Here is a 26,883-nt window from a genome sequence, read left to right as displayed (position 1 = left end):
AGGCATGTGCTCTACTAGGCAAGGTATTTGAAGGTGCACGGAGCTGGCAGTGCGAGAGCGGATGCGGTTCACCAAAGAGAAAATGCCGTTGCAAGAGGAAAAGGCTTCGGCCACCGGATTCTGCCAGAGGTCTGGAAGCATAGGAATCATCGCAAGTGCCAGCCTTGATTCCTCGTTCTCCTCCCCAGCCAGCCTGCCACCACGGTCTTGTTAAGAGCGCTCAGTAAATAATAGATGCCGAGGAATATTTGTTGAATTGCTGAATGGCTCCCTTTCCCCGTTCTCTTTCTTACTACTTTGGTCCCTATTGATTACTCACATTTTGGTGTTTCTGATTCAAGAGGCTTTGAAGAATCAGAACATTTCTTTGGGAAATCTCTAAATTAAAAATTCTTACCCTTGAGGTCTGTAAATGGCCTTGATTGAGTCCCTAAACCCAGTGAAATTGTATATAAAATTTTTATCTATGTGCCAGAGTTATCATATCCTCAAAGGACGCAGATGGAGCTTCCCCACTCATTTTCCTAGCCGCTATTAACATGTTGCACTTATCTTTTGTGGTTTTCCCCTAACGAATGTTAATCTTTTGCAGTCAGAGATTCTGTCTTCTACCTCTTTCATTTTCTGCATGCGTGATCACGGCCATGCTGAGCACAGTAGATAGTCAAACATGGAGTAAACATGACTTCTAAGTCCTCTACTGAAGGACATGAATTTTTTGTAGATTTGCCCTTTTAATTACTAAAGTGATATACATCTGTAAACAAAAAAATATGTCACAAAAGTGAACACGGCAAAAAGTGAAAAACTCCTTCATCCCCAATTCTATTTCTCAGAAAAATTCATGCCAAGAGTTTGGTATATAGTCCTTAAACCTATTTAAAAATGAATATATAAACTCACAAATTATGATTTATAAAAATTAGATCAGGCTATATATTACAATTCAGCAAATTGCTGGGTTTTGTTTGTTTTAAACTTAAACTAAATCCTCTCCAGAAACTGCCAAGCCAACACGTGGGTACCTACATCTATGCTGTTCTTTTTAGTAGCTGTATATTATTTCAATTAAGTGAGTGGGTACATTTTCAAGTTTCTGATATTGCAAAGTATTACGATAAGCATCTTTAGATGTTTGTATTTCTGTAGGATGGCTTTTTAAAGAATAATTACTGAGTTAGAGATTATTTTGATAGATATTACCAAACTGCTCTTCAGAGGGGTATTTATCATGAGTCTCATTAAATGCATCAAGACCCCTCACTTACATGAGCTCTTTCTAAGGCCCTGGAAGGTGTCGCCCTGTATGAAACACATGTTTTTGTAAAGCTTGCAAAAGTATATTATAATGGAAATTAGTTAAGACTGCTCCTCTTTCTACTCCAACTTATCTTCGAATACGTCATACACTCCTTAGAGTGGCTGTATCTAATTTTGTGTTGATAATGTCTATTCCTTTTCTTAAAGAGGACTCCCTAAATTGTGTAAACGTCAGACCTCACAAAATCTGGATCTGCCTCTGCTATCTTCTGAAAGCTAATTTACGCTCCCTGCAGAAGCTCAAGAGCGAGTGCCCCAATCGCCCTGAATTGTATTTTGCTCATTGCCTCTTCTCCAGTAACAACAAAGCATCAGATTTCATTACCGGCGCGGTCTCACTGAAACCTGACCTAACGCTTCTAGGTTAGAGCTACTGCGAAGTTATTATCGAGGAGATATTTTAATCACGGTTATGGAGGGTTGCGTGTCTTTTCGGTAGGTCCCATGGTGTAATGGTTAGCACTCTGGACTTTGAATCCAGCAATCCGAGTTCGAATCTCGGTGGGACCTTTCAGAATAACCTTTTATAGTTCCTGGAATGGCATCTGAACGTTTCCTCTGCTTACACATTTGTGGTCGTATGCAGCAGTATTTGATTCTCCTACTCTATTCACACATAAGAACCGAATACTTTGGTCTGGGAAATAACGGATTTCTTTAAATTCAGCTTTCAAAACGCACAAACTTCACCTGCAAGGGTACTGACTAGAAATGATCGCCGCTCCCAGCGACCTCGGGAACTTCTCAGGGGCCGGGGCGGAAAAGCTCCAGCAGCGCCCAATTCCTGTGATGGAGACACCACCTCCCCCAAATCTCCAAGTACAAAGGCCTCCTCGCCGCCCCTGAGCCTAAACCACATGCGCCGAGTTGCCGAGCCCGGAGCCCCGGGCGCTGGGAACCTCGCCCAGTTTCCTCGCTGGGAACCTCACGTCCCGGATCACTTCTCAACATCCCCATTTCACCGAGGCGATTCACTCTTTGTCTTCCTCAATCCTCGGTCTCGTTCTCACCCATACTGCAAATCCAGCCTGGAAACTCCTCGAAAGTCAGCAGCTGCGGAGCGCGCGGTTCCTGCGGTCCAAGGCGCCCGCTCTCCAGCCGGCGAGAAAAGTCACCTCCCCACGGGTCGCGGGCTCCACTGCGCCGGGAGCCGGCGCTCTCAGTGCATCACGAATCGCCCGCATTTGTTGTGACTAAAGGGCACAGAAAGGGCTACACGCAGCAGAGGGGCCCAGGGAGGAGTCTAAACGTGTGTGAGAGAGGAAGGCAGAGCGGGTGGAACGTCGCCTGCCTTCGCCATTCTCCCGGCGTCCGGTCTCTCCCGCCCCTGGGATCCCGGGGAATGGAGAGAACCTCTGACCTCTTCCTCCCCAGAAACTGCCGAACACCTGCATCCGAAGTACCCGGGAAACAGTTCCTCGGAGCCGAGGCTCAGGTACAAGAAATTACTCTCAGCGTGCACACAGGGAACGAGTTCGAGATAAAGCTGATCAAACCTGGCAAGTCCAGTAAGTTTCGGATAGAGATTCATTTTGCCATTAGAATGACGCGAGAAACGTGAGCTGGAAGGAGGAAGTATTTCCTTCAGGAAGCCAGGAACTAAATTAGGAAAACACAGGTATCTATGTTTTGTACAAAGTAATCTCTTCTCTGTCATAAGAGGCAAACTTTAAATCCAGGGATCTACAGTGTTTTCCGATTCCTCATTATTTGGACATTTTAATTTTCTCATATGCAACAAAAAGCAAATCAAGTCCTACTCTCACCAATTCCAGTAATTCATTAAACTATAAATATTTCATTAGCTCATATTGTGAATAACCATTGGTTACACAGAGAATCTGTAACAAATTAAGGTTACTAAGCTCATGAAAACAGATTATTTTGGTTCCCATTGTGGACAATTGATTGTACCTCCGGTTGTATGGTCTGTAATGATGCTAATTGCAGAGGGAAATAACATTTTCTGCTTGGGGTGTTGCTTTAGCAGGTGTGGTCCTGCCTTCTTTTCACCTTGTTGATGCTAGAATGATGAGGTCTCCCCCAAAGTATACTCTCTCTTCTGAAATAGCCTATAGCCTTCTCAGTGTGGGAAATTTATAACTGCAGTCCTTCTTCCAACCACCACCACCCCCAGTCTGTGGTTCTCTCAGCCAACCACAGCACTGACATCCTAACGCAGACACAGTCCACTCCTCAAATAGACCCCAGATTTCCAACTATGCTCCTGGAACTTGATAAAATGACAGTAACAAAAGGGGAGACCACTTCTCAAATATTGAAAAAGAATTTAATGATGTGATCACTACGATCATATCCAGCATCAAAGACCCACTTGTCCTAGCTCAAATCTGGTAACTAGACTTTATTACAAAGCTCTAAATTAAGGTAACGAAAAAGACCTGGCTGGAGGCGTGCCTGCACTCAAGTGACCCAGGACTGGAGAGAGGGCCACGGAGCAGGTGCTCTAGGGAGGCAGAACCAGCCACAGACCCATGAGAGAAGCTAGGAGAGCATGTGAACACTTCTGCTAGGATCTTACATGTTCTGTGGGTCTCCTATTCCTTCAGGAACCTGAGGGAATCCCTGTGGGTGTTGACAAGTACCCCCTCCTTGACCAAAATTTAGGCTCCATTGAACTCTCTTCTAAACTAGCTCCCATCTTGGTCTGCCAAGCCAGTTTTAGTAAAGAATCCTACTGAGTCCAGTTTGGGCAAGAATCTTGCTAAATCAGTTTATTGAGAACTCCTCCCCCCATGATATTCAATTAAGTTCCTCTTCTTCTGCTCTTGATATTTGATCAAGTTCCTTTTAGTAATTTTCCATCCAATGACTCCCTTACCCTGCCCATTGGCTATAAATCCCCAGCTGCTCCTGTTGTATTCTGAGTTGAGTTCAATCTCTCTCCTTTATTGCAATAGACTTACAGAAAGTCTTCCTTGCCTGTTTAACTCCATCTGGTGCAATTTGTTCTTTTCCCTCAAAGAATTTACAGATACATCCCAGGGAAATTTCTTTACCAGAGAAGAGATTTAACTCAGAGTTTGAGGATGTGATCAACTGTGTAGAGAAGGTGTGTCTAGAGGACTGAATGAATTAATGGTAGACAATTTCCTGAGGATATGAAAACAGATTTTAAAATCTACCCAATATATGAGAGATGTGTCTGGGAAGATTGAAGTCAGGAGTAGCTTTCCTGGGCTGAACAGAAATATTTATTTACAGAAATAAAGAGAATTCTGGGTGATTGGATGTAACCTGTAGATACCTCAACCAGATATAAGGCTTTAAGGTTAACATAAGAAACATCTGCACGTTCTATTATCACAGATTCCAGAGCACACTCCCTGAGACCATAATTTCATAGATTAAGACTGAGGCCCAGAATTCTCTATTCACAGCAAGCTCTTGAAGCAGCCTAGAGACCACACTTCAAATATTGCTCTCAGCTTCAAAAAAAAAAAAAAAAAAATCTAAATTCAAACGAAGAAAAGCAAAAAACAGTTGTTTCTATAAATGTAACAAATATTTTGTTGTAATAAAAGAAATGAGAATTAAATTACACTGCAATATCACTTTCACCTACTAAATTAATAGAGAACCCAAAGTTGACAACATAGTATGTTAAGGATGGTGAAGGGAGCAAGGATGTCAATCATTACTGTTGGGAGTGTAAATTAATAAAATTCTTTTGGAGGGCAATATGGCAATATTTCAGACGCATATATCCTAGGACACAGAAAACTAAGTTCTAAAAATTTGTATTACAGTATTACAGATGCACACATTCAAAATTATATATAAAGTTATTCATTGCAGCATGGTTTGTAATAGCAAAAGATGTGAAAAAAAATCCTAAATGTCCAAAAGAGGGCTGGTTAAATAATATACAGTAACCCATACGTTGGAATATCATGCATCCTTGGAAAAGAATAAGCTATCACTTTTTGTTATGATATGGAAAGCTGTTCAAGATATATTGGTTAGGGAAAGGGAGCAAGGTACATAGTATATTATCACTTGTGTTATCTCTTTTTGAGATAAAAAACATTTTTATTTTATGTAATATATATTCATATAGGCTTAATATGATTCTGGAAGGAATTACTAACAATGACTATCTGTGGGGAACGTAATTAGGTGGTTGTGGAATAAGGGTGGGTGCAAGATTTTGCTGTATAGCTTTTTATACTTTTGGAACCATGTAAATGTAATGCCTATTCAAAAACTCAAACAAACTAAAAAAATAAAAGGAAGATATATATATATTTTCCCCAAAAGTCCGACAAGATGGAAATGACAAGCAGAAACTACACAATATTGACATTTTTCTCTGTCTTGCTAAAAGAGGAATCGTTGGATCTAACTGAGAACGTTGCGTGAGGTGTTTTTGTCCTATCTCTAAGCAGAGACAAACCCTCGTCCTCAAAGTCAGAGATCCTTAGCAGTAATGGTTAAGTATTTTACTGGGAGGGGGGCACTTTGAATTAGCAAACATCAAAATTGCAGTACAGTTAAAATTAGTCTCAAAGTGTCCTGCAAAATACAATATAAATAATTTGTTGTACATATCTCTGTGGGTGATTTTGTCATTTTAAGTTTGTTAGGCAATGTTTTTCTATACCCCTCAATTAAGTATTCAATTGCTTCCTCAAAAGACCTGGAGACTCTGTGGTGAGTGTCAATATTTCCTGCCCTCAAGGAGATGACCATTTTAGATGGTGAAAGTAAACACTATTCAAATGATTCAGCTGGTAACTTAAAACTATGACTAGTGCCACTGAAGAAGAATGGTCCCTGAGACTCAAAAGATTATTGAGAAATTAACTATGGCAGAAGGCAGCAATTTGCTAAATTTACAGTAGATATGGTATTAATCCATCAAAGGTAAACACTGAGTAGGCAGTTTTCACAGAGCCGGCTTTTACAGAGCCATAGTTTTACATAGAAGTTCTCAGAAAGCCTCACGACGAGGGTGGGATTCGAACCCACGCGTGCAGAGCACAATGGATTAGCAGTCCATCGCCTTAACCACTCGGCCACCTCGTCTTGTGCAAAGATGCACAATCACGTTCTTCATCTCCACAATTCGTTCCATAGTAGTACTATATCTAATCGCCTTTTTTCTGCTTTAATCCTGATTCGATCCACAGTCATACCCACAATCAGATATTTTTGGGTACATTTCACAGCAACCACAAAACTTATAAATGACGCTTCGAGTGGTTCAGTTACTTGGCAGATATAAAATATACAGGTAAAATCAGTACGCGTAGGTTTAATACGTAGATCCTTGTTGAACACATAAATGAATGAATGGACATAGCCAGGATTTCAACACTAATTTGCTGACTTCCCTCCAGCCAGCAGCCTTGTGTTCTCCCAGAGACTGGGTTCCCTCTGCTGTTGCACTCTGCATTCGATGGGCCCAATTCGCTGCCTCTTGATTAGAACAGTCCGGGATTTCTGTTTTCTGGGAGGGAACAGGAAACAACGAAACCTGGCTCTGTGATTCTCTTATATTTGCTTCTGAAATATGCCAGACTGCTAGGAGATGCCTTCATTTCTCTCTTGGACTTCACTGGGGCTTGGAATTGATCAGTCTGTGACACACAGCAATGGGTGAAAACGGGTTGGAAAAGGTAAAAAAAAAAAAAAAAAAAAAGTAAGCGCCCTGACGGGGCCGTTTTGGTTCTAGAGTAGATTGGAATCTTCGAGTGTTAAGCTCGATATAGCGTGGTTACCACCAACACTGAGAAGAGCTGGGTGGGGAAATCCGCGCTAGTGCGGGGTCCAGGATGCCTGCGTCCTGGTTGTGGCTCTGTCCCATTCACTGTGTGACTTTGGGCAGGCCAGTTCACCAACTATCTCTCCACTCCCTCCCTCCTGCCTCCACAGTTTTTCTTCCCAGGAGGAAGCTGAACTTGACAACTTCAGACAAACCCAGCATCTAGAAACTCCTTTCACTCGCTAGGGTTCATCTGCTTTTCTATATTTAGTGCAGAATTTTGGAGAGAAATTTGAAGAGAAAAGAATCTTAACTTGCCAAAATGCTGTTGCTTTTTCCTTCCTGTGAAGTCTCTATTTCTGTTCTTAGCTTTGACAAGAGTGATCCTCTTCTCTCTCTCTCTCCTGTTCCTTTAAGGAATTTTATAAGCTCACCTTCAGCATACACTTACCCATCATGGGAAACCCACCTAAAATCCACAGGTTAGAGAACTAAGGATTTATTTATTTAGTGAGTCAAACAATCATATTTATTTTTTTGAATAAAGTCAGTTGTTATAATTTCCTTAAGGCTTGAGTTAGGACTAACGTTCTGCTGTTCGAATCATTTATGGTTCACTTCTTTTGTGTCCCTCTTTCACAGTTCCAAGAAAACCTAATTTTATACCATTGACTTTAATACTATTTCTCAACACAGACTTTGAGGGGGGAATTTCCCCTGTTAGAATAACAAATATTTTGTTTAGACAATTTTCCCTCCAATTTCCCCCAGAGGGCAGGGACCACATTTCTTCATTAATTGTATTACACACAGTGCATTACCATGTAGTAAGCACATAATAACTATTCTTGAGTGAATGAATGAATGAAAAAAATCTAGTTTTTAATAAAAGAACCACCAAACACCAAAAACTAACATACAGAGAAGGATTATTTGCAATTCTTTAAGTTTCTTGGGCTAATAAGTAACACTATAGAGTTACTGTGAGGATTGAATGAATAGGTAAAGTGCTTTAAAATGCTGGGTACTTAGAATCACCATATAAGTGCTTTGCATTATCATTATTATCATCCATCAGAAAAGATAACCAGCAAGGAAAAAAAAAAAATGAACCAATAACCTGTACAGACAATCCACAGAAGTAGAAAATCAAATGGCTAATAAACATACTAAAAGAAGCTCCCCTTCATGTATATTTAGAGACATACTAATTAAAATAGTAATATTTAATAAATATTCTCCCCTCCATTATATTGACAAATATTTATAAAATTAATAATAAGTCTGGGCAAGAGTGTTGGAAAGCATGTGTTTTGAAATACTGCTACAGGAATATAAATTGGCACAAACACATTAGAGGATAATTTCATAAGTTCTGTTAAAATTTAAAAGTTTACATCCTTATTCCTTTCCTAAAACCCAACTATTAAGTGAGAGGGAAAAGCAAATTCAAGTATTGTATGTATAGTTTTGTTATTATTATCATTATTTTAAATACAAATGTAGGTAGATTGATAAAGAGTTTTAGATAGTATCAGCAAGGGCCATTTAGCCTCAGCCTCAATTTTATAAAGGCTTAAATTTACACTTCTCTCAATACCTGCAAAGTACATTATACATACAATTATTATATATTTACTTGGTGTTAAAAGAGTTAACCTTAAATATAATTATTTCAAATATATCCCAATTTTTAAAACTATCCTTTTGTATTTATTTTTGATATGCTGGAAGACTCAAAAAATGAAAACGCCATGGACCCTTTGCAACTTCTGAAAAGCCATGATTAGTATTGACATTAAAAATATCTGCAAGAATATATACTAATTGTCAAAACTTAGTGTCTCTAGGGCTGTTGCCCTATCTATGGGGCTCTTGCACTTCCCATGTCATTTTTGTAAAGTTTTACTTTTTCCTTTAGTCTCAAGAATGTATTAATTATGTAAAGGAAAAAGATGAAAATAGGACTTCTGGTTTCCAGTCCAACATGTAAAGAGCTTGGAAGTCATCACTCCTATTCTCTCAACAAGAAAAAAGCTAAGCACATTGAAAAGCAACAACTTTTCTTAGATACTTCATAGAATTGAGGCCACAGGGCAAACTACTGCCCTGAAAACTAGAATAAAGAAAATCACAATTTACAAGGAGCAGAAGCCCAGGAATAGAAGCTGGCAGCTGAAACCAGAACCTTGGTAGGAAAACTTAAACTGTAATTAATGAATTGCTGGAGCCTCACTGTAGAGTAGCTTGAGAGCTGAAAACCCCAAGGGGATCACATCGTGGGAGAGCTCCATACTTTCTCGACTTGCACCTCTGGGAGCTCTACCAAGTCTTCACTTTGAAGATCAGAGAAAAATCCCCTCATGCTTTTGGCAGCGAGAAGGGAAAAGTAGCCATTTTGAAATGTAGTCAGCACACAATAACCATTCTTGAATGAATGAATGAATAACAATATCTAGATTTTTAATAAAGGAACCACTAAGCACCAAAAAGCAAGGTACAGAGAGCTGCCTTTACAAGCAAGAGCTCTCAGCCAGAGCTCTTTGTTCTCCTAACAAAGCTTGTTCTCAAGGGAAACAATTTTACCATAGCCTAACCGACTGAGGTTTTACCAAAGCCTAAGTGACCTGGAGGAAGGGAAATACCCATCTCCAGGCCCTGCTAGCCTCCAACATGGGAGAAGAAAAATATCCAACTCAGGCTCACTAAAAACCTGAAGCCTGATGATAGGACTACAGAATGCTTCCCTTCTCCCCACATCTTACCACCATATCAGTAAGGCTCCTGTATAATATCAGGGAATCACAGCTCAAAGAACTACATGCCTCAGACCCTATTTAAAGGGTCTTTAGAAAAAAACAAAAACAGGGGAGATAAAAAAAGATATGAGAGGAAAATTTAGCCTCTGACATCACAGCTCCAGCAAATAGTAAAACACAGCCTAATATATAGCCAGATAAACATAAAACCCCACATAAAAAGCCTATCTACCTCAGTTCCTTTTACACAATACATCATGCCTGGCTTTCAACAAAAATCATAAGGCCTGCTAAAAGGCAAAAAACATAGTCTAAGGATACAAAGCAAGCATCAGAACTAGATTCAGATATGGCAGAGATTTTGTAAACATCAGACCAAGAATTTAAAATAACTATGATTAATATGCTAAGGCATCTAATAGAAAAAGTGGACAATACTCGAGAAGAGATGGCTAAGGTAAGCCGAGAGATGGAAACACTAAGAAAGGATAAAAGAGAAATGCTGGAAATCAAAAATATTATAACAGAAATGAACAATGCCTACAATGAGGTCATCAATAGACTGACATGGCCAAGAACCAAGGAAAGAATCAATGAATTTAAAGATATATCAATAGAAACTTCCAAAAGACATGCAAAAAGAAAAAAATGAATGAAAAAGATTAAAAAGAACTAATAACTGTTGGGAAATTATAAAAGGTGTAATGTAAACACAATGGGAATATCACAAGGTGAAGAAAGAGAGAAAGGAACAGGAAAAATATTTCAAGTAATAATGGCTGAGAATTTTCCAAAGTTAATGACAGACACCAAACCACAGATCTAGAAAGCTCAGAGTACACTAAATAGAATAAATACCTAAATCTCTACACCTGGCATATCATAATCAAATCATAGAAAATAAAAGACAAAGAAAAAATCTTGAAATAAGCCAGAGGAAAAAATACCTTACCTACAGAGTTACAAGGATAAGAATTACATTGGATTTTTCTTCTCTTCAGAAACCATGCAAGCAAGAAGACAGTGCAGCAAAATATTTAAAGTGTTGAAAGAAAAAAATCCACCAACCTAGAATTCTGTATCTAGTGAAATTATCCTTCAAAACTGAAGGCGAAATAAATATTTCCTCAAAAAAAACTGAGGGAATTTGTCACTTGCAAACATGTTAAAGAAAGTTACTCAGAGAGAAGGAGAATTATATAGGTCAGAAAATTGGATCTACATAAATAAAGGGAGAGCATTAGGGAAGGAATTAATTAAGGTAAAACAAAATATTGTATTTTTCTTAATCTTAATTGATCTCACAGGTAATATTTTGTTCAAAATAATAATAACAACAATGTACTTGGTGATGATAGCTTATGGATAAGTGAAATGAATGACAGCAGTGTTATAAGGAATGGGAGGGAGGAACTGGAAATACTTTGTTATAAGATACTTGCCCTACCCATGAAGCAGTATAGTGGTATTTGAAAGTGGAATTGGATTAGTTGTAAATGTATATTGCAAATCCTGGGAGAGACATTAAACTTTTTTTAAAGAAGTATAGTTCAGTACAGAAACAGAGAGCAGAAAAGTGGTTGCCAGGGGCTGCGGGGTGGGAAAATAGGGAGAGGTTGGTAAAAGGGTACAAACTTTCAGTTATAAGATGAATAAAGTGTAAGAGGATCTAATGTATAATATGGTGACTATATTGACACTTTGTAAATTGAAATTTGCTAAGACAGGTAGAATTTAAATGTTCTCACCAAAAAAAAAAAAAAAAAGATAAAAATGTGAGGTGATAGATGTGTTAACACAATGGGGAGAATGCTGTCACAATGTTTATGTATATCAAATCATCACATTGTACACTTTAAATATCTTACAATTTTATTTGTCAATTATATCTCAGTAAAGCTGGAGGGGGAGTATAGTTCATATATCAAGACAGGAGAAAAACATAATCATATAAAATACTCAGTTAAAACCAGAGAAGGCAGAAAAGGAAGGAATATAATAAAAGCAACAAAAAACAGGAACAGCAAACAGAAAATAGTTAGAAATATGTGAGGTAGTAATCCAACTCTACCAGTAATCACTTTAAATGTGAATGGTCTAAATGCACCAGGGAAAAGACAAAAGACTGTCCAAGTGGATAAAAAAACATGATCCAACTATATGTTGTCTACAAAAAATTCACTTTAAATATAAAAACACAAATAGATTAAAAGTAAAGGGATGGAGAAAGATATACCATGCTAACACTAATCTAAAGAAAGTTTGAGTAGCTATATTAATTTCAGACAAAACCAACTTTAAACGAAGGAAAATTAGCAGGGATAAAGAAGGATATTAGATAATGATTAAGGGGTCAATTCTTTAAGAGGACACAGCAATCCTTAATGTATATGTGCCTAAAACAGAGCATTAAAATATATGAGGCAGGGGCCACCTCATGGCTTAGCGGTTAAGTGCACGCGCTCTGCTACTGGCGGCCCGGTTCGGATCCCAGGCACGCACCGACGCACCGCTTCTCCGGCCATGCTGAGGCAGCGTCCCACATACAGCAACTAGAAGGATGTGCAACTATGACATACAACTATCTACTGGGCTTTGGGGAATAAAAAGGGAGGAGGATTGGCAATAGATGTTAGCTCAGAGCCAGTCTTCCTTAGCAACAAGAGGAAGATTCGCATGGATGTCAGCTCAGGGCTGATCTTCCTCACAAAATAATAGAATAAAATAAATAAAATATGTGAGGCAAAAACTGATAGAAGTGCAAGGAAAAAATGGATGAATCCACTATCATAGTTGGAGGTTTCACACCCTCTCTATCAATAATAGATGGTGAGGACATAGTTGAACTCAACAACATTGTCAATCAACTGGATATAATTGACATCTATAGACTACTTCATCTAACGACAGCAAAATATCCATTCTTCTCAAGCTTGCATGGAATATTCACCAAGATAGATAACATTCTGGGCCATAAAACACATCTTTTAAAAATTTAAAAGAATAGAAACCATGCAATATCTGCCCTCAGACCACAGTGGAATAAAACTAGAAGTCAATACAAAAAGACAACTGGAAAATACCCAAATACGTGGATACTAAACAACACACACTTCTAAATAATATTTGGGTGAAAGAAGAAATCTCAAGAGAAATTACGATATATTTTGAACTAAATGAAAATGAAAATATGACCTATCAAAATTTGTGAGATGTAGCAAAAGCAGTGTTTAAAGGGAAATTTATAGCATTGAATGCATATATTAGAAAAGAAGAAAGATCTAAAATCAATAATATAAACTTCCATCTGAGGAATCTAGAAAACGAAAAGCAAATTAAATCCAAATTAAGCAAAAGAAAAGAAATGATAAAAATCAGAACAGAAATCAATGGAATTGAAAACAATAGAGAAAAATAATAAAACCAAAATCTGGTTCTTCAAAAAAAAAAAATTCTATAAAATTGGTAAACCCCTAGGTTCTTGAAGTTAACTAAGAAAAGAAGAGAGAAGACACAAATCACTAATATTAGAAATGAAAGGGGGAACCATCACTACTCACCCCATATACATTAAAAGAACAATAAAGTGATATTATGAATAACTCTATGCCCACAAATTTGAGAACTAATCAAAGGGGCCAATTCCTTGAAAGATAAAATCTGCCAAAATTCACAGAAAGAGATATATATCTGAATAGGCTTATATCTATTAAATAAATTAGATCAATAGTTAACAACCTTCTAAAACAAAAAAGCACCAGGCCCAGGTAGTCTCACTGGTGAATTCTGCCAAATATTTAAGGAAGAAATTATACCAATTCTCTACTACCTGTTCCAGTAAATAGAAGAGGGAATACTTAACTCATTCTATGAAGTCAACATTACCCTAATACCAAAACCATATGAAGACATTCCAAGAAAAGAAAACTATAGACCAATATCACTCATGAACATAGATGTGAAAATCCTCAACAAACTATTAACAAATTAAATATAACAATGCGTAAAAAGAGTTATACAACATGACCAAGTGGGATTTATTCCAGTTATGCAAGACTAGTTCAATAATCAAAAAATAATTAATGCAATCCATCACACAACAAGCTACAGAAGAAAAACCATATAACCATATCAATAGATACAGAAAAAGCATCTGATAAAACCCAATGCTCATTTATAATAAATCCTCTCAGCAAACTAGGAACAGTGGGGAACTTCCTCAATTTGATTTTTAAAAATCTACAGAAAACCTACAACTAATATCATACTTAATGGTGAAAAATCATCATGCTTAATGGTGAGATGCTTTCCTCCTAAGATCAGGAATAAGGCAAGGATGTCCTCTCTCACCACTCCTATTCAACTTCATATTGGAAATCCTAACTAATGCAATCAGACAAGAAAGGGAAATAAAAGGTATACAAATTGGCAGGGAAGAAATGAAACTGTCTTTGTTCATAGACGACATGACTGTCTATGTAGAAAATCTCAAAAAATTGACCCAAAAAACACACCAAAAACAAATGCTAGAACTAGTAGGTGATTATAGCAAGGTTGCAGGATACAAGGTTAATAAGCAAAAGTCACTTGTTTCCCATATACCAGCAAAGAATATTTGAAATTTGAAATTAGGAGCACAACACCATTTGCATTAGCACAAAAAAAAAAAAAAAAAAGAGAGAGAGAAAGAAACATGTAGATACAAATCTGACAAGATATGTACAAGATCTTTGTGAGGAAAACTATGAAACTCTGATGAAAGAAATCAAAGAGGATTCAAATAAATGGAGGGATATTCTATGTTCATGGATAGGAAGATTCAATGCTGTCAAGACATCAGTTCTTCCCACTTGATCTATAGATTCAACATGATCCCAATCAAAACCCCAGCAACCTACTTTGTGGATATCAACAAACTGATTCTAAAGTTTATATGGACATGCAAAAGACCCAGAATAGCCAACCTGATACAAAAGAAGAACAAAGCCAAAAGACTGCATTACCCAACTTCAAAGCTACAGTAATCAAGGCAGTGTGGTATTAGCAAAAGAATAGAAAAAAATAGACCAATGGAAAGAATAGAGAATCCAGAAATAGATCCACACAAATACAGTCAACTTATTTTTGACAAACAACCAAAGGCAGTTCAATGGAGAAAAGATACTATTTTCACCAAATTGTACTGAAAGAATTGGACATCAATATGCAAAAAAAGAAAGAAAAAAGATTATATCTAGACACTGACCTTACTCTTTTAACAAAAATTAACTCAAAATGGATAGTCGACCTAAATGTAAAATGCAAAACTATAAAACTTCTAGCAGAAAACATAGTAGAAATTCTAGGTGATGTTGGGTTTGGCAATAGGTTTTTAGATACAACACCAAAAGTACAATCCTTGGAAGAAATAATTGATAAGTGGTACATCATTAAAATAAAAAATTTCTGGGGGCTGGCGCCATGGTGTGGTGGTTAAGTTCAGTGTGCTCCAGGTTCACTGGTTTGCATCCTGGGTGCAGAACTACACCACTTGTCAGCCATGCTGTGGTGGCAACCCACATACAAAATAGAGGAATATTGGCACAGATGTTAGCTCAGGGATAATCTTCTCCAAGCAAAAAAAAAAAAAAGGAAGATTGGCAACAGATGTTAGCTCAGGGTGAATCTTCCTCAGCAAAAAAATTCTGCTCTGCAAAAGTCAATGTCAAGAGAATGAGAAGACAAGCCACAGACTGTGAGAAAATTTGTGCAAAACATGTATCTGATAAAGGACTGGTATCCAAAATATACAAAGAACCCTTAAAACTTAACAATAAGAAAAATAAATAACCCAATTAAAACATAGGCAGAAGATCTGGACACTTCACCAAAAATATACAGATGGCAAATAAAACATATGAAAAGATGCTTAACGTCATATGTTATCAGGAAATTGCAAACTAACAATGAGACACCACTATAAACAATTAGCATGGCCAAAACCCAAAACATTAACAACATCAATTGCTGATGAGAACGTGGAGCAACAGGAACTCTCATTCATTGCTGGCAGAAATGCAAAATGTTACAGTTTGGCAGTTTCTTACAAAATTAAACATACTCTTACCATACGATTTAGCAACTGCGCTCCTTGGTTTTACCCATATGAGTTGAAAACTTGAGCCCACATAGAAACTTGCACACAGATGTTTGTAACAGCTTTATTCATAATTGCCAAAACTTGGAAGCAATCGGTCCTTCGGTAGGTGAATAGATAAATAAACTGTGGTACATCCAGACAATGGAACATTATTCAGTGCTAAAAAGAAACAAGCTATTAATCCATGAAAAGACACAGAGGAAACTTACATGCATTTTACTCAGTGAAAGAAGCCAATTTGAAAGGCTACATACTGTATGATTCTAACTATATAACATTCTGGGAAAGATGGAACTATGGTGACAGTAAAGAAATCAGCGGTTGCCAAGAGTCAGGGATGAAGGAGGGAGCAATAAGCAAAGCATAGTGAATTTTTAGGGCAGTGAAACTATTTTGTATGATGCTTTAATGGTAGATACATGTCATTATACATTTGTGAAAGCCCATAGAATGGAGAACACCAAGAATGAACCCTAATGTAAACTATAGACTTTGGGTGATGAGGATGTGTCAAAGTAGGTTTACTGATTGTAACAAATTTACCACTCTGGTGCAGGATGTTGATAGTGGTAGAGGTTGTGCATGTGTGGGAGCAAGGAGTATATGGGAATACTCTGTATTTTCTTCTCAATTTTGCTGTGAATATAAATTTGCTCTAAAAAATAAAGACTACTAAAAAATGTATACAGAAATGTACACATGTCCATTATGTCAAACCAGATTATGCTGTGCTTCAAATCTTCTTAATCTTTCTTTTTTTTTAAATCAAGTCGAAATAGCAATAATTAATAGAGATTTCAATACATCTCTATGTACGTATGATGATGGATTCATTAATTTATCCAAATAGTGCTATGAAATTTTGTTTTGTATATGTCGAGGCTATTTTATAAGATGCATATATGCTTATAATTTTTTGTCTTCCTTGTGAGTTGTCTTTTATCATCATGTAATGATACTTTTGCCTTTGTGAAAATTAGCTTCATTAAATTGGAGTTGGGATGCCAAAAGGGGGACCTCTCACACCCTACAACAAGAGCAGAGCCCAAAAGGAAGAAGAAAGACTTCCTCTTCTTGACTGGCAAGAAGCTCAGCCAACGAGAGACCATCACAACTCAGTCCTGAAAAGCTACAACACGTGGAACTCTCAATTTCTCCCATGAACTCTTTGTTTACGATATCCCTCCCAACTTCCTCTTCCCCTCTATAAAAGAGTTTCTCATCTCTTGCTGCTGGGGAACTTACACGTGGCTCAATATGGTTGGAGACCCCATACTGCAATTCTTTTCTGGTCTCTGATAAACCCATTTTTGCTGGAGAAATAATTGGCTGTCTGTTTATTTAATGTCAACATCTTACAGTCTATTTCATCTATTAACATAGCAACTTCAACTATATTTTGGTTAATATTTGCCTGATGTAACCTTTTTCATTCTTTTATTTTCATCCTTTTTGTGTCCTTAGCTTTAGTCATCACTCCTATAAATAGCATAAAGTAAGTCTTGCTATACACAATTTAACTGTCTTTTAACTGGCAATTTTAGGTCATTTCTGCTTATAATGACTGTTGATCTATTTGAACTTTTAAAAGCTTTTCTCCTGTCATTATTTCTCTTAGACATACATTTTATGGGTTTTTCCCTTTCCTTTATTTGTGTGGTTGGTTATTAAGTTTTTACAAATTTTTTCCCTCTGTTTGGAATGTAATCATTCCATTTCCATTGTTTTAGTGGATATTTTGAAGTTTTAATGTGTATAATTATCTTAAAAATATATAAAGGAAAATGTCTTGATCTCTTTCAAAGAAAGTATGAAGTCTTCAGAACATTTTAATGCCTCTACCTCCACCTTTTTTATTGAGGTAAAACTCACATAACATAAAATTCACCATTTAGTTACTTAAAGTATACAATTCAGTGGCATTTAGTACATTCACAATGTTGTGCAACCACTACCACTATCTAAATATTTTCATCATCCCAAAAGGGAAACTTGTACCCATTAATCAGTAATTCCCCAACCGTTTACCTCCCTTTAGCACCTAGAAACCACTAATCTGCCTTTTGTTTCTATAGATTTACTTATTCTGGATATTCCATAGAAATGGAATCATACAATATGTGGTCGTTTGTGTCTGACTACTTTCACTGAGAATAATGTTTTTAAGGTGCATCCCTGTTGTAGCATGTATTAATACTTCATTCTTTTTTGTGGCTAAATAATATTCCATATTATAGATATACCACATTTTGTTTATCCATTTATTAGTTGGGTATCCAGCTGAGAAGGTGGCGTTGGGAATGTTGAAGATGAAATTAATGGACAGATAATATACTGGAAGGAGATTTTCACAATGACTAAAACTGACAAGAGATAAATATATGCTCTATAAAAGCCCTTTTGCAAAAGAGCAATTAAAAAGCAAAAATAAGAAACACCATCAGAAAAAGAGAAAACACAAAAGAAAAATGGGCCAAGAAATTAAATCATTCAGAGAAGTGATGCCTAAATGGTTTATAACATTAAGAGATGTTGAACCTCATTAGAAATCAGAGACATGCAAATTAGATGAACAGTAACACAAAATTTTACATCCATAGAATGGCAAAAGTCATGAATGTGATTGGATAACACCAAGTGTTGTTAGAGGTGTGGGGAAATAGATACCTAGGTGCTGCTTGCAAAAGAGAAATTATTGCAGCTATCTTGGAATGCAATTTTGCAATATATATTGCAATTAAGTATGGGTATTTGTTTCATATGGCTGATATAACAAATTACGACAAACTTTGTGGCTTACAACAATACACAGTTTAGAGGTCTTACAGTTTTAGAGGTCAGAAATCAAGGTGTTGGCAGGACCACACTCCTCCAGTGGGTATAGGGGAGAGTCTGTTTCCATTAATTTTCCAGCTTTTAGAGCTGCATTCTTTGCATTCCTTAGCTTATGGCTGCTTCCTCCATCTCCAAAGCCATCAGTGTAGCATTTAGCTTCAGTCCACACATTGCTTTTTTCTCTGCTTCCCTCTTGTAAGGACAGGTGTGATTACATTTAGGGCCCATCCAGATAATCCAGGATAATTTTCCCATCTCAAGACCCTTAACTTAATCGTATTTTCATTCTCTTTTTCTATATAAGGTAACATTCACAAGTTCAGGGGATTAGGATCTAGATATCTTTGTGGGCTGTAATTTAGTTGAGCACAGTACGTATATTTTTTGGACCCCGTGATATAACTCCTGGGCATATCTCCCAGTGAAATTCTCCCTCAGATCTTTAGGGAAAACTTTACAATGATGCTTATTGTAAACAGGTACAGCATCTAATTTTAAGTCTTAAATCTAGTCTTTAGCCCTCTTCTTTTCTCTTTGCTACTTTTCTCATTCTAAATATTATTAATGTGCAAGTCCTCCCACAGAAAAATCAGAGTCTCTGGGCCTGGCGTGGTCACTAGTTTTGATTTTCGATTCCTCCTGAACACTATTTTCCATTCTCATAACTTTTTCCTTCTTACCTTCTCCTATCCAAAATCCATAAAGAACGATTTTACCTAAAGTAGGTTTTGGAAATTTCTACTTTTATAAGGAATGAAAAACTTTTTATCCCCTCACAAAAATTACCTGGATCCTTAATTTCTCTAAGAGCAGTGAGCATGTTATCTAGACCATGCTTGTAGAGAAAAAGTGTTTAAAGAACATTTTTCTATGATATGATTAATTTCACAGAGGGATCATTTATTTCTCTGTGGTTCCCCTTGTACCCTCAGAGATCCTTATGACCAATGAACAATATACAGTCCCCAACACATGAGGAGTTCCTGAGCTGGGGAAGATGGTGCTGAACAAAGGGATATAAGTGGATTCCTCCAAGTTGAGGAGCCCCAATTTAATATCAACAGCAAAAATAATAGCCACCAAATAATAAAAGCACACTCTGTTTCAGGCCCCAGTGAATGAAAGTTATGTACATTTCTTCTTTAAACTTCACAACAATCCTCAAATATAGGTATTATCATTTCCAGTTTACATGTGAAGAAACTGGGATTTAGAGAATTAAATAACACGTCCAACCCAGACAGCTAAGAAGTCTCCAAGGCCATTTCAACCCCAAATCTGGCAGACTGCAAGGATCTGTAAACAAGTAGATAATACTGTTCCCGTCTTCTCCCCAGGCCATAGTTCTCTATTATAAAATCCAAATGGTGTTTGCTCCTGAAGAAATGTCTGTCTAACATTAGGTTTCATTGAACTTTCTCATCCAGAAAGTAGAATTGCCCAGCACGGCCCTTGGGACAGGGAATGGGATCTTGCTGATTGTGCTTAGGCCTCTCTTGTGTTTTCTTCAAATCTTTTAAAATCTGACTGATCGCAGACCTTAAAATGAGTATATATTGTAGAGGAAGAAGTATATGCTATAGAATATAACTCTGTGCAGAGTGTGGAACTAAAATTTGGCCCTGTCAACGTGGGTCTTAATGGTGGTGTTGGGTATCCTCAGAGGGAGCTTCAAGTTGGAGGGACAGAGGCAAGTCCCCCCTTTGGTTTGGAGAGTATTTTAGGAGAGGGTAACTCCGATAAAATGATCTAGCTATCACTCCTCATTGCTTTGTCCACCTGAAGAACAGAATGGAAAGAACAGAAAAAGAAAAAAAGAGAACCTTAAACTAAATGTAGAAGCACTAAATCAAGGGTTCAGATCACATACAATTCTCTAGTACTACGAAGACAAAAGCCTACAAAAAATAGTTCCTTTAATTATCCCACATAAAAAGATTCCTGTTGAACCTTGATGGTGCACCTCGATGGACTGTATTAGCCACTATAGAGTTTATCTTAGTGAAGAAACAGTAATGAATTTCTCTTTTCTTTTATTTCAAGGTGAATCCTGATATCATTGGCAAGCACTGTACCTTGGAAGGGAGATCTCTTCTGGAGACGAATCCCAGGCAGAAACAGGAAGAGGAACCTCCCAGTGACTGAAGTAACATATCTCTTTGCACATTGTTTTTATTTAGTATAACACGCATACACAAAAAGTGCACAAATTATGCTTGGTGATTTTTCATAAAGTGAACCCATTCATGTAACCAACACCCAGATGAAGAAACAAAACATTCCCAGCAATCCAGAAACTCCTCTTCTGTCCTCTTCTAGGCACCACCCACAAGAAGGTAACCAACTTAACTTCTTGTACCATACATTAGTTTTGACAGTTTAAAAATTGTATACAAATAGAATGACACATTATGTTGGTTTCTTTCACTCAACATTGTATCTGTGATTTTTTTCCCTTACCTCTATTTGTTTTGCAAGGGATATACCAGACCAGAGGGGCAAATCAGTTAAAACAACAACAACAACTCTCCAGCTCAAATTCTCATCCTGATTATCAGCTCATTCATCCATTTCTGTTGGGCAAAAGCCCCAGTGTTAAGTGTTTATTTACTGGACATGAGGACAGACTCAGCCTAGGAGAGTGGGTACAAGAAAGTGACTAAAACAGTAAAGACTACTCAAAAACTGATGGGGGCATTGCAAAGAGACATAGGAACCAGTTTGAAGGGATTCCCACTGGCCAAATTTGGGACTATTTAAGCAGTAAAACAAGTAAGTATTGTAATCAATTATAAACCATTGAAAAAATAGGAATCTATACAAATAATAAATTGATAAATTAATGGCAGAAAAGCAGAAAGTCTTGCTTAGTAGCATGCCAAGCACTGACTGTAAATGTGGTGGGAGGGCTGGAGCTGAAAAGTCATCATTTTGCAACCGTCATAATAAAAATTGGTTCAGACAGTGGATGTTAAATCTTGGGGGAAATTTTGCTGAGGAGCAGGATATTTGCAGCCTTAACTTGTCTACCCACAAACGAGGTGATTAAAATTAACCTCACCAATGAGTATCCCTCACCTGTCTCCAGGTATGATACTTTGAGAAGCACACAACATCATTTACGTAGTATTCTGATGGGGAGTGCCTAACGTGAATCTAATCATGAGAAAACATCAGTCAAATCCAAAGTGAAAGACATTCTATTAAAAAAATTTAATAAAAAAGACAGCATTCTTCAAACAGCATGTCAATATCATAAAACACAAAGGCTGTGGAAAGTTCCAGATTAAAGAAAACTAAAGACATGCCATCTAAATGCAATACCTGACCCTAGACTAGATGCTGTACTAGAGGGGGAAATCGGTCAATTGGTCAAATTGGAATGCAGACTGTAGATTAAATACAGCTATTGTATCGATGTTAAATTCATTAAAGTTCATAATAGTACCGTGGTTATGTAGTATTTAAGGGTAAATGAACATGATGTATTGCAACTTACTCTCGAATGGGAGAGAGAGCAAGCAAATAAAGCAAACGGGACAAAATATTAACCATAGCTAAATCTGGGTAAAAGCTATATGGGTATTTTTGTACTATTTATATTTTTTCAACTTTTAAATAAGTTTGAAGTTGTTTCAGAGGGAGAGAAAGAGAGACTGCACCGGAGGCGCTAGAGAAACCAACTGCTGTGAATTTGAGCCAGGCCAGGCGAGCTCTTTAAAATATAGGAAGCTTTCCCTCACCAAAACACATCCGAGGAACCGGTAATTCTTCATAGCTCCCCGGTTCCCGACGGATTGGTACCAGAGAAACAGAAGCCAGTTTTGTCTTGCCCGCTCACCTTTTATCTAAGCAACATGCCCACCCCGCCCTCGACCAGCTCCGCATAGCAGGGGACCATCAGGGTTTTGCGGGAGGTAAATGTTGCTCTGGTCCCGGATCTGGGCGCCTATGTAATGCCTGACAACCAGGCTCGTGTTTCCAGTTTGTCCTAAGTGATCGATCCGAACGTGAACACGCAGGGACGCTCCCTGCAATCACTACGACACAGTCCGTGGATTTTTTTGACTTCCGGAAATGAAGATAATTTGAGGGTCTTTGTTTCAAGGGAAGTGGTGCTGGACACAGGAACTGGAGCGCTACCGGCGAGGACCCCCTTTGACTCCACCCCTGCTGTCTTCCCAACGCCCCCTTCAGCGTGTCCCCCGGCTGCCCAGCTACCCGCTTCGGCCTCCTGGGGCCTTACAACTGGAAAGAACAGCAAACGGAGCTGGAAAGAGCGAGAGACAACAGATTGTCTTTTCAGCCTCTTTCCTTTAGAACCTCATTTTGTTGCTCTCTTCTGAGACCACTGCGCAGTCTATTTCGCAAATAGGGATGTTTACATTCACGTTTTCTCTGCAATTTACTGAATCTTTAAGAAGTGAAGAAATAATTATTATAAATCACGAAAGGAATCCAAAGTAAGGCGGCCGCAGCTGGGGGTGTAGCTCAGTGGTAGAGCGCGTGCTTAGCATGTACGAGGTCCCGGGTTCAATCCCCGGCACCTCCACGGATTTTGAGAGGATGCATCTGTAATCAGAGCCTTTTTCCTTTCATTTCTCTCTTTAAACTCGCTGTCTTCTTCCATTCAATTTTCTGTCTGCCTAGACTGCCTTTGTGGTACCCGGTTTCTGCCCCAAGAGCATTGCCACCACCAGAAATGTCCTGGATCCTACGCAACAAGAATTTTTGCAAGTTAATCGGCCTGATTTCTTTGGATTCCATTCTAAAAACAGAAAAGAAGAAAACAGAAAGGAGATAAAAATAACGGACCCTCAGTTTCATTCACTTTATTTTGCATTCTGAAGAGTTCTTGGAGAAAAGAACACACTGGAGGTGGAATAGCAAAAAAATATCTTATTGATTTCTTCATTGTGAGCATCCCACCACCCATACTTTATGTTTTCTTGAATCCCCAGATATGAAAGCAGTGGGATCCAGTTATAAATAAGAGGGTTGTATGCACACAAGGGACAATAAAGTGCTGTCTGTCATAGTAGGTGGTACCTCCCCAGCCTAGACTGAATGATACAGATTGCATGAAGATTGGCTGGTTCAATGAATCCAGAACTAGTGCTGCTCTGCTGAGATAACTCCTTGCGGATGTGAGAAACCAAGCATCTCAATGTCTCTTGTTCAAGAAAATTTCAATCAAAATGAATGACATATCGGGCTCATTTTAGAAATAAATTTGAGTGGATGACCACTTCTAATGCCCCCAACACAAACAGGTATCCCACACCACCAACATGTCTTAACAAATCCAAAAATCAAAGCTAGTTTCCTATCTTCACTACTGTTTAATGTTGTAATAGAGGTAATAATCAAGGCATTTAGCATGAAAAAGTAATTAGAGAATTAAATATTGAATAGGAAAGGATAAAGCTATCTTTCTATATCTTGATAGGATTATGTATCTGGAAACTACTCCTCAAAAGGGAAAAGCTACTACAAATAGAGAACTTAGTAAAGAACTTGGATGTAAAACCAACACACACACACAACATAGTCTTCCTACATTCAGCCTTTGGAGGTTTTCGGATGTAAATTTATTATTTGGAAGCTGACAAATGAAAGAAAAGAATCAAGTATTTATACTACGTCTCTTATATGGAATGTATTTCAAGATTAAAATATACTTGGTGAGGGAAAGATTTTCTCTGTAGAAGAATTACAGCTAATACATGCAGGAGGAATGATACAATCAGAGTCAACATTTTGCAACTGATAGTGCTATAATGCATTCAGGTCACAATCATCAATGGCTGCTACAATCATGAGGTGAAATTAGATGGGGGACTCTAGAATGGCTAGCGCAGGCTGATATCACCTGAAATGAATGACCAATTTCACATCACTAAAAGTGAGACCATTACACATCATGTGCCTCTTGACACAGTGAAATAGAACATACCTGGCACCACCAATGAAATACTTGTGTCAAAAAATTAATGCTTTGTCTTAGTAAATATTAGGAATATGTAAACAGCATAAGGATGCAACAAGTCAAATGCAGAATGTGGGAAATTCTCCTGGACACACTACCCCTCAAGAAATAAATGGCATGGGGCAAAAAGGGAGGTGGAACAGATATAGATTAAATGACATGTAAGGAGGTTAACAGACAAATGCAACATGTTTGGATCCCGATTCAAACCAAATACTTGGAAAATCAAACAATTGAACATGGACTGAGCATTAGATTATATTAAGAAGTTGTTTTAGCTATGCTGGTTGTGATATTATTATGGTAATGTTAAAAAGAAAGTTTATAACTATTAGTTATACATAGTAAAATATTTATGGTTGAAATTAATATAATGTCTGGAATTTAGTTTGTATTCCAGGAGGAAAAAAGGAAAAATAAAAAGTGAAAGTTGGTAAAAATTACACAATAACAACAAAATTATGATAAATGTTGAAGTGTGATAGACAATGAATGTTGTCAATGAATACATGGATATTCATTACAGTATGAGCTCTACTTTGTTTTAAAATGTCCAAAATGAAAAGTTAAAATTTTTATACTTTATATTATATATAAATATATTTTAATTTATTTTTTATTTTCATCAAAGAATGGCTTCTGTTTCTTGAAAATCATTGCAGTGTATGCAGTTTTTTTTTCAGATTTATTGAGGTATAATTTACAAATAAAATTGTAATATATTTAAAGTGTACAATGTGATGATATATATATAATGTAAATCAAAACTACAGTGAGATATCACTCAATAGCCACAGATAGGATGACCATTATAAAAAATAATAAAAGGTATGTGCTGGAGAGGATGTGGAGAAATTAGAACTCTTGTGCTTGTTGATGAGAATGTAAAATAGTGCAGCAGCTATGGAAAACAGCATGGAGGTTCTTCACAAAAATAAAGATAGAACTCCCAAATGATCCAGCAATCCCACTTCTGGGTATTTATCCAGAAGAATTGAAATCAGGATCTCAAAGAGTACCTACACTCTCATGTTTATTGCAACATTATTCAAAATAGTCAAGATATGGAAACAACTGAAGTGTCAATTAACAGATGAATGGATAAAGAAAATGCGGTATAGACATAAAAAAGAATACTATTCAGCCTTAACAAATAAAAAAAAGAAGGAAATCCTGCCGTTTGCAACAACATGAGTGAAACTGGAGGACATTATGCTAAGTGAAATAAGCCAGTCATAGAAGGACAAATACTGCATGATTTCACTTACATGAGATATCTCTAATAGTCAAACTCATAGAAGCAGAGAATACAATAGTGATTGCCAGGGACTGTGGGGTAGAGGAAATGGGGAGTTGTTGTTCAAAGGGTATAAAGTTTCAGTTACGCTAGATGAATATGCTAGAGATCTGCTGTACAACATAGTGCCTATAGTTAACAATAAGGTATTGTGCGCTTCAAAATTTAAGAGGGTAGATCTCTCTCTCTCTCTCTCTCTTTCTCACACACACACACACAAAACAAAAAACAAAGGGACACAAGAAAACTTTGGGAAGCGGTGGATATGTCTGTTACCTTGTTTGTGATAATAGTATAAGTGTTTGCTTATGTCCCAACTTATCAAATTGTGCACATTAAATATGTGCAGTTCTTTGTATATCAATTATACCTCAATAAAGGTGTTAAAAAAAGAAATCTGAGTAATGTCAAGAGTTGGCAAGTTTATTATTGATTTGTAGTTGTTCTTTGAATATTCTAGAAATTATTTCATTGTTGATTTTAAATATTGCAAATCCACTTCTCCCAATCTGTCATTGTGTTAGTGTTCTCCAGAGGAAGAGAACCAACAGGATATATATGTGCATAAATATACATATATATATGCACATACACATACATATATACACACACACACACACACACGCATATATATATATGATGTAGTTTGAAGGTCTGACAGATGGAGGGCCGAGGATGTAGATTCCAATCTGAGTCTGAACACCCGAGACTAGGAGTGCTGAGGGCAGAAGATTGGTGTTCTGGCTCAAACAATCAGAGGCAACCTTCCTCTGCCTTTTTGTTCTAGTCTGGCTTTCAACAAATTGGATAATGCCC

General features: G+C 37.3%; 3 non-coding genes across 3 annotated transcripts; 2 read left to right on the top strand and 1 right to left on the bottom strand.

The window, feature by feature from the left end:
- The first annotated feature begins 1,758 nt into the window (after window positions 1-1,758).
- On the top strand, window positions 1,759-1,830 carry TRNAQ-UUG (transfer RNA glutamine (anticodon UUG)). Its single transcript has one exon. It is a non-coding gene; the product is annotated as a tRNA-Gln (tRNA).
- A 4,457-nt stretch (window positions 1,831-6,287) lies between these two features.
- TRNAS-GCU (transfer RNA serine (anticodon GCU)) lies at window positions 6,288-6,369 on the bottom strand. The gene has a single exon. It is a non-coding gene; the product is annotated as a tRNA-Ser (tRNA).
- Window positions 6,370-23,261: 16,892 nt separating this feature from the next.
- TRNAA-AGC (transfer RNA alanine (anticodon AGC)) lies at window positions 23,262-23,333 on the top strand. Its single transcript has one exon. It is a non-coding gene; the product is annotated as a tRNA-Ala (tRNA).
- The last annotated feature ends 3,550 nt before the right edge of the window (window positions 23,334-26,883 follow it).

Source organism: Diceros bicornis, chromosome 14, assembly GCF_020826845.1.
Source record: "Diceros bicornis minor isolate mBicDic1 chromosome 14, mDicBic1.mat.cur, whole genome shotgun sequence".
Classification (NCBI taxonomy): domain Eukaryota; kingdom Metazoa; phylum Chordata; class Mammalia; order Perissodactyla; family Rhinocerotidae; genus Diceros; species Diceros bicornis.
This window is presented reverse-complemented; position numbering and strand designations above follow the sequence as displayed.